At 35.6% G+C, this 9,836-nt stretch overlaps 1 non-coding gene across 1 annotated transcript; it reads right to left on the bottom strand.

The window, feature by feature from the left end:
* Nucleotides 1-9,366: 9,366 nt before the first annotated feature.
* Nucleotides 9,367-9,473, bottom strand: LOC132188872 (small nucleolar RNA R71). The gene has a single exon (XR_009440932.2). It is a non-coding gene; the product is annotated as a small nucleolar RNA R71 (small nucleolar RNA).
* Between the last annotated feature and the right edge of the window lie 363 nt (nt 9,474-9,836).

Below are 9,836 nucleotides of genomic sequence, written 5' to 3'. Positions count from 1 at the left end.
ATTACAAAATAGGAAAAAAAAAAAAAAAGGTATCGGATTTACTTGTGACTAACTCGCCCTACGTGTATGAACACTTGCTTGCGATGATCCTTGAACAGCTGCTTCTACGTGGGGTTGACCTTGGGATCCCTGGAAAGCATTAACCAAACATTAAGTCAAAACTGATCCCCATACTAAGCATTATAGTTTTCATACACAAACACTAAGTTATAACTTGGTCATGGTTATATTGAAAAACGTATTGGTTTTACCTGTGCTTGAGTGACATTATTTGTTGGCTTATATTTCTTTGGCTTCCACCTTTTCCTGTCTGGATTCAAAGGTACCAAACACACATTGTAATTATGGCCTAAACCCCCACAATTTTCACATTTCACCAAATATCCACTACGGGTTAGCTTGTAGGGGTTAATCGGCTCATTTGCAGCTCTTTTCCTAGCAATCTTTGGTCGACCAGAAGCCCTTTGAATGATAGGTGGTAGAATGACATTGCATGGATCATCACTTGACAATGTCATTGGACCTTCCATGCCATACACTCGAGCTGCATAACATTGCATGTAGGTGTCCATCTTGTAATATCCATTTACATATGCCTCTGGCTTTTGCTTATTCATGTAAATTGCAGTACAAGCATGGGAGCAAGGGATCCCATTCAGCTTCCATCGCCCACATGTGCATTCATGACGATCTAACCTAACTATACGCCGTGCATCATACATGTGGTCGACTTCAAACTCTAGCTCATTCTGCCACCGACTAATACAATTTCTTGCATCACTCTTTGACCTCTCCAACTTTTTCTGAATTTTTGGGCATATCATGTATAGAGTCAACCGGATTCCATTCATTTTTTGTTGGAACCATGCCATTATCTGCCAACGAATATCTTCAATCATGGTTAGAATGGGCTTACTCATGGCGTCTTTAATCCAAGCATTAAAGCGCTCGGCCAAGTTATTCAACAACATGTCACTCTTGGTTTGGCAGTTGAAAGCATGCATGGACCATGACGCCTTAGGTACACCACTAAGGTAATCGTGTGCACCTTTTTCTATTGACAATATCTTCTGCACGTGGTCTTCAAAGGCATAAATATTGGCTGCCTGTGCAGCCCCCCACAATGCATCCTTAAAAGCTTTTCCCGTGTAGCCATTCGCTTTGAAGTTCACATGTAGGTGTCGAGCACAAAAGCAATGCTCAGCATATGGCAACACAACGTCAATTGCTGTTCCAAGCCCCTACACACAAAAATTTTATATATTTGAATTATATGTCACAACGTAAACAAATGAAAAGACACAATAAGATTATTACAAAATTTACTACCTTCTGCCTTTCAGACATAATAGTCCAACCAATTCCGCTGTCTACCCCATATAAGTTGACCATCAAAATCTGAATAAACCACTATCATGACTCTTTTGTCTCAGCCTCAGCCACAGCAAATGCAATGAGGAACATGGTTGTTGCTATCTATGCTTATAGCATAAAGTAATTGCCCCCCATATTCCTCCTTAAGATGACAAGCATCTAAACAAATCAAGAGCCGACAACCGTACTTAAACCCCTTCTTACATTCATCAAGGCAAATGTACATTCTTAGAAAAAATGCTCCATCCCTATGAACATAAGCACTACTACCAGGGTTTGTGCTAAGTATTGCTAACGCGTATCTCCTCGTGAGCCGATATTGCTTCGAATGGCTGCCAAAAATTTGATGCAATGCCTCCTTCTTTGCTCTATAGCAACAATTAATGGGAACATCTATGTTGAGTTCTCTCTTAACCCTCTGTTGCAATGCATACAGGGTCTACGTGGGATCATCCTTGAAATCCTTCTTATACGTACGAACAAGGTACTTAACATCGCATCTTGAGTTTTCAAACTGATTACCACAAATATGGATCGGGTAGAATGTTTTAATCTGTATATATATCATCGTAGCATCGATAGAGGCATGAATCCTCCACCGGCAATGCTCTTCTCTACAAATTGCACTAACCCTACCCATGTCATTGTGTTTGTAGTGGTAATCGAACCTGTTCTGCACAGCATAAGTCTTTAGTGCCCTCTTGAAGGAATATGTATTCATGAACTGATCCCCAACAATAAACTTTATTTATTTTTTCAAGTCATGTTTATCATTGAATTGTCTGTACCGCTTCTTTCTTTTGCCAACATCGTCAGAATCACTACCTTGTAAACTTACAAGACCATCATTTGATGATTCATTGTCCCCACCATTGTCTCCTTCCAATTCACCGTTACAATCAACATTGTCCCACCAATTGGCCGTTCCTTCTTTTTCTTTTTTGACCTCATCAGAATCATAGAATAGGTCTGAATCCTCGTCATCGGTTGCTTCGAAGTCACTCAATAGCTCCTTGATGACTTCATCAATAGGCTAAACTACTTTGGTCTTCCCTGGCCTACCCATTTTTTTTTTTTTTTTTTTGTGCTTTCGGGTACAGCATCCATACCAGGCTGATCATTGCCTTCCACATCAACATTATCATTGTCCGCTTCATCTTGCTCAACAGGTTGAGCACCCCGTGTTCTTCTTCTTATTCTTCTTACTGAAAAAAAAAAAAAAAAAAAAAAAAAAAAAAAAAAGAAGAAAAAGAAAAAGGGGAACAACATCAGCAACAACCACTATAATTAACTAATAATTATAGTTAATTATAAATTGACAATTAACTAATAATTGTCAATTTAAAAGATTGGAATGTAACCTCTTTTACTGGTGGTCGGATGCTTGCGTGCTTGCTTAGTGGAGGACGCACATGCGGTGGATGTCCTTTGCTTGGCTGTAGTCCGAACAGCAGTTGCTTTCCTTCCAATCTGTTCTATTTTAATTAAAAGTATTAATACAGCAGTTGATTAACATAATCTCAATTTAAAAGAATAAAATAAACATCAATTAAATGAAAAGAATAGAATAATATGTACCTCCTCGACTGGTGGTCGGTTGCTCGCTTTGAGAAGAACAATCGGTGGATGTCCTTTTCTTTGATTGTGTAACCGTAGGAGCAGCCCTAGTGTTAACCCGTGGGCTTTTACGATTTATTGCTTGAGAATGTTCACATTCTCTATCTTTTCCTAATCCTCCTCCATCTCCGTATTCATGAGCAGCCCTAGGTATTTCATCCCTAGGTGTTTCATCCAACCCACCACCCCCATCTCCACTATGTGCTTCACAAGCTTGAAGAAATAAAGTCTCATCTACCACTACAGCATCGTCAACCATATGTTCTACATATAAATGAATTTCTTCACACGTGTAAATTTCAACAATGTTACAAAAATGAACAATGTCTGCATCGGTATTCAAAGCTATCACTTGGTCGTGATCGTCACCGACGTTATACCAACATCTAAAGTCATTCAAGTATCCTAAATCACGAACCAGCTCTTTTGTTTCCCACATACTCAAAAAGTCAACATCAAACCCCTTTATTTCAAGGATGTCACCACCAACGTACTTAAACGGGGTATGGTAAACTATCCCATCATGGTGGATGTTTATATTGACAACCATATCTGTGAACATATGAAATAGTGTAAGAATAAAATAGGAACAAAATGTCTACACTAACTAACTCTTTCCGAAACATATCTGTGAACATATGGAGTTTCATTGCATGCAAAAATACATAACGCTTTCCCAAACACACCAAAAATTATCACATAGTCTAACTCCTCTTGTATAACCATTTATACAATGGAGAATGAACATTTTATAAGCAAATGGGAGTACAAAGTAAAAGAGGTTTCATTGCACTCAATTTCAGGCAACCATATAAACAAAGCTTCAAGCAGGCCATAATCGTCTTTGTCATTATGAAAAACTACCTCAAAATATCCTTACGTTTCTCTCTTCAAGTGCATAAGGTTGTATAATACATGATTATTTAAAAATTAAACAAAAAATAATAAGGAAGAAAAACAATATATAAACTATATTATTTTATTAACTTTTATAGTATATCAACTATCTATACTATTTTATACCCAATTAAAATCTGTTCATTTCCATATTTCAAGTCAACCTCAAGTCTAACCGATTTCCTCAATGGTAAACCTCCAAGTACCCAGGCGGATCTTTGTCATCAATCACTTTAGCTAAACTTGCAATAACAATGTACGTGTATGGTGGATTTCCCCAAATATGCAAGGTTACTAATATTCTAACACGCTTACATTAAACAAAAAAAAAAAAAAAAAAAAAACTGTTCATTTCCATATTTTGTCCCATATTTTGTCGAATAAAATAGTTCCTCACTATTATATACATATTTTACATTCATTTTCCTTTTTGGTGGAATAAAATAGTTCACCACTATTGAATACAAAATTTATACATGGTCACAATCAAACCCAAAAAGTATCCATTTTTTTTTTAAAAAAAAAAAATACTAAAGCATATATTTAGTAACCATTTCCTCTCCCTTCTAAAAAAAGATCAAACCCCTTTCTTCACATTACCAACCAACTTTCTTCACTTTTCTCTCAAAAAAAATTACAAACTTCTTTACCTCGATATTACATCAATCAATTCCTTCCTCATTTCAAACCTCTTACCCAAACACACCAAAAAGTATCACATAGTCTAACTCTTCTTATATAACCATTTATAAAAAGGTATACAATTCAAATGACTCACATTATCTTTCTTTCTTTCTTTGTCATTTCTTTGTTATGCTTGAATCATCATGGGCTCCAAGAGAAACAAACGTGGAGAACATATTAACATCAAGGCGATTGAACGAAAATATATATTTCTAATAAATAGAGATTAATTCTTAGGCCTCTTTTAACATAAAATATTAACCCAACCAATTGTCAAAGGACATAACACACAAACAATATGGGACCACAACCAAAATTATGGACAAAGCCACTAAGCCATGACAAAACACCAAAAAAATTTTTTTCCAACACATCTGCCTATTATGACAAATCCACTGTCAATGTAAAAGTTCACAATTGCTAATGGACAACAACCAATATGGGACCACAAGCAAAGTTTCAGGGCCACAAGAAACATATTCCATGCCGACAACCATTGCCAATCCATAGCACTAAAGTGTATATAACATAGCAATGAAGTATATATATCCAACACATCAGCCCAATAAGGTATATAAACACGGGTTCGGCAAAAATGCTTAGGGATGGGGGTTTCGACAATAAGGTTCCAGTACTAAAAAAAAAAACTTCATAAAACTACAAGAAAATTATTTTATTTGTTTCAACTAACAAAATTCACAAAAAATTCCAGGAAATTAGGGGTGTCAATGCGGGCGGTTAAAAACCGTCCGAAAACCGATAACCGTTATAACTGCTAACCGCTAACCGTTATAACCGCTAACCGCTTAACCGGATTAACCGCTAACCGCCTAACCGCTATAACCGCCTAGTGGTTAGCGGTTAGCGGTTATTAGGTTTACTAACCGTAACCGCTAACCACCTTTTTTATATTATATATTTTTATAATTATAATTATAAAAATATTTATACATATAGCATAATCACTTGATCATTAAATCACAATTTTTTTAAAAAATAATTAAATTACAATTTGAGTATTAATATATTATCACTATAATTTATATGATTATATCACATGATCAATTAAATCATTTGATTATATAATAACAAATTATACATATATAATATGACATAACTCATAAGTATACCAATTCAGACTAATACAACAATTAAATATCTAGAGACTTATTTCCAATATATGTTATAAACTTATAAGTCTATATATATTATAAGTCTATATAAATCTACATATGCATATGAATAATATAAATGTATAATATCAATACTTAATCATATGATTCAATGACAATTTAAATATTTTATTCAAGACTTCAAGTGAATCATATTATTAATGTACAATGATAATATTATTCGTTTAATATCAAATTAAGTAATTGACATTAAATTAAATAATGACCAATGTGTTACTTATAAACACAATTTAAGTATTAATATATTATAATTATATATTGTGACAGTTGTCTGAATTTTGAACTTTTTTTTATATGTTGTGTTGAATTTTTTTTTTTTTTTTTTTATATGTTGTTTTTTTTTTAAAAAAAAAAAAAAAAAAAAAAAAAACTTAACCGGTTATGATTTAATATTTATGGAAATTTTTTTAAAGTACAAGTAAATGTAAATTTTGCGTCAAATATTTTTGATTTTTCAATATGGGCTCTTTTTATAGCAATTGGGCCCAAGAAGACACTAAAAAAAAAAAAAATACAAAAAAAAAAAAAAAAATACAAAATTACAAAAAAAAAAAAAAGAGGGTAAAAAAAAAAAGCCAAAAAAGGCCCAAAAAGTCCAAAAAAAGCCCAAAAAGGCTCGAAAAACCCTATAGAAAGCCCAAAAAGCCCAATTTTGAAAAAGCAGTTAGCGGGCGGTTATCTATTTTACTAACCGCTAACTGGTGGTTAGCGGTTAGCAGTTAGTGAAATCTACTAACCGTTAAGGCGGTTATGGTTAGCGGTTATTGGCAATAACCGCTAACCGTAACCGCCTTGACACCCCTACAGGAAATACCTCTAGCTAGAATCCGAAATTTTTTGAATAAAAAATTTGAAATTCACAGAACCCTAGCCGGAGATCTGATGCCGGACTGAGTAACGCTGGAATGAGTTTCACGGTCGGTTCTGTTTGGCCGGTGGGTGCGCCGGTGAGTGTATCGGGGGGAACCTTGGTGCCTCGGGAATATGGGGTTGCTCGACGAACGGGAATCTGGGCTTGCTTTGAGTCGTCTGTCGCACGATGGGGAATAACTCTTGCGCCGGTCTCAAGGCTAGTGGGTTCACCGGTGACTGCATCGGGGGGAAGCTTCGTGCGTCGGGAATGTTGAAGGGTTGCTCGACGGGCTTGGTGGTTTCAGTTGTGTGTCACACGATTTGGGGTGAGGAAATAACACCCCAAGTATTACCAAAACACACTATTTTGGACCTATCCAAAACGGTTTGTTTTGGTCCTACATGTCAAAAGTGGACACATAGGACCAAAAAAATCTGACGTGGCCCACTCCAAAAACGGTGCGTTTTGGTATATTTAACGGCTGTTAAAAAAACTAGACGACAGATATTTTAATGTACTTTTCATTAACCGAGGGAGTCAATTTTCAAAAAAAAAAAAAAAAAAAAAAAAAAAAACTTAAGTATATTAAAATTTTAAAGGGCTGACTCAAGGATTTGTTATACATTTTCCCTTTAGTTAATTAGGTCATTTTAATTCCTTTTTGTGTTTTCCATACTTTTATAGGCTTTTAGAAGAAAATTGAGTAAATCTGAAAGATTTGAGCTCAAAGGGAGAAGATGGGAAAAGTGGGAGCCCCTGACACTGCGATCGAGCACAGGTTCCCTACGATCGAGCGCAGTACCAAAGAAGACAAAGCATGAAGCAAGCCACGAGTGCTCGAGCGCACAGCAGAATAGGCTCAATCGCAGACTTGCGATCAAGCACACACGGGTTGCGATCGATTGCACCTGTGCGCAAGAGACACATCAAAGCTGCAGTCAGAATGCTAATATTTCCATATTAGGGTTTTCCAACTCCCAATTGTAATAGGTTTTAAAACCCTACAAAATTCCTAGGTTTACTAGTTTGTCAAGGACTTCTAAAGCTTATAAATAGACCCTTAAGCCTCTAGAATAGGTATGCTTGTAAGGAGAAGAATTGGAGCTCTTCAAGTTCAAGTTTCGGGTTTATTATTTTCCTTTCTTTTATTTTATTTTATGAAGATGTTTAACATCAACTTTATGTGTAACTAATTTAATTAGTAGGGCTAGACTGAAGCCCTAGTTATGTTTTGTTAATATTCAATATTGGTGCTTTGTGATGATCTTGTTATGATATCTAACTTGATTAATACCTAGTTTCATGAATTCCTCATATGTGTGTGCCTGATCAACATGTGCATGTGGTATGGACTAGTTAGTTAAATCAATTTGGATGACCGAGTCCTGAGTTTAACATAAGTAACAAAAGTAATCCACACCGAGTTCTTCGGTTAATCAACATGAGGAATCAGGAGTATACACCCATGCCCTAGGCCTCATGTGTTTGTCGATTTCCACATAATATATGCTTTCCTAGAGAACAACTTAGCATACACCATGCTAAATCCTTTAGGGAAGAAAAGAGTTAGAGTATACACCCATGCCTAACTCGTTGCTTAGGAAAATATATAGCTTAAGAAGTATACACTCATACCTTTAGGTTGACAAACACTAGATAGACATAACATGATCAAAACATTGGCATATTGATATATTAGCTTAATATAATTAGTAGTGGGTATCAAAGCCCTACCTTTTTATCATTATCAATATAAATCCAATCTTTTGTTTTATTTTACTTTGGGAATTGATTTTAGACATGATTCAGCAGTCATCGTGGGAATGACCCCGTATTTGCACACTATACTACTATGTTGACCTCGTGCACTTATGGGTAAAACATCTAGTTATTTGCCTATTAATTTAGGTAGGTAATTGTGAACAACAAGTTTTTAGCGCCATTGCAGGGGATTGTTTGATTTCGTTTGGAATTTTTTTCCTTTAATTTATTTTTGTTTGAAATTTTTCTGTTTTTCTAGTTTTTTCCGCAGTTCCTGTCTTGCCTTTGGAGGTGAGCTCGAGCCCCCAACTAGGGCGATCGAGGGCACATCACGGTGCGATCAATCGCACATCCAGAGAGCAGTATAGTTACTGCACTAACTATGGATCTAATTTTTTTTCTTTTATTTCATGCAAGGTTAGTTGAGTCTGCATCTTCGTAAGTTTTATTTTTAATTTTGTTTTATTTTCCCTTTTTATTTTAACTTCTTTTTGTTATTTTTATTTTTTTTTATTTTAACTTCTTTTTATTTTTGTTTTAATTACAAATCTGATTTATTTCTTTTATTCTTCTTTTGTATTTAATTTTCTATTTGTTTTAATCATGTTGAGAAACAACATACCTCCGGTGCGAAAACCTATGAAAAGTTCATTCAGTCCCCAGATCCTCAACTAGCCATCATGCATAAATTTTCAGCCCATTGTGCAGAGCAATTACGATTTATCTCCCCTGCTCAATATGAGTCCACACTATAAAGGCACACCAACAGAGAACCCATATTGGCATATTCGAGAATTCTGTGATCTCTGCAGGACTCAGAATGTTCAGGGTTTAACTCCAGAAGAAATCAGGTTAATCCTCTTCCCTTTTTCTTTAAAAGATAATGCTAAGAAATGGTACAATTCTTTGGCCACAGGTTCTATTCATACTTGGGATGAGATGGCCACAAAGTTCTTAAAGAAGTTTTTCCTAGCCCACAAGACAAGGAAATTGAGAAGGGAAATTATGACTTTCCAACAAAAAGATGGAGACCCTTTCTTCGAGGCATGGGAACACTTTAAAGAACTACTTCTCATATGCCATCATCACAATATATCTCAAGACGATCAGGTACTGACATTCTATGAGGGTTTAAATGATCCTAACAAGAGTCTTGTAGATTTAGCTTGTGGTAGCATGTTGATGGAGAAAAGCAGCGAGGAAGCCATGGAGCTCTTTGAGACATTCAATGAGCACTCCCAATAATTCACATCTAAAGAGAGACAAGGATTCAAAGGAAAAGGCATAAATGAAGAGAGCATCAATGGTGGAAGTCAGGCTCAAATGGTTGCCATGGAGAAAAAGATGGACATGCTTGTGAAAGCTATGACTAATCATAGCAATGCTCCTGTTCAACAAGTTACACAAGTCAAGGTATGTGCCATATGTTCCCATATTGACCACACCACTAAGACTTG

This window comes from Corylus avellana, chromosome 6 (genome assembly GCF_965113065.1).
Source record: "Corylus avellana chromosome 6, dhCorAvel1.hap1.2, whole genome shotgun sequence".
In the NCBI taxonomy this organism is placed as follows: domain Eukaryota; kingdom Viridiplantae; phylum Streptophyta; class Magnoliopsida; order Fagales; family Betulaceae; genus Corylus; species Corylus avellana.
This window is presented reverse-complemented; position numbering and strand designations above follow the sequence as displayed.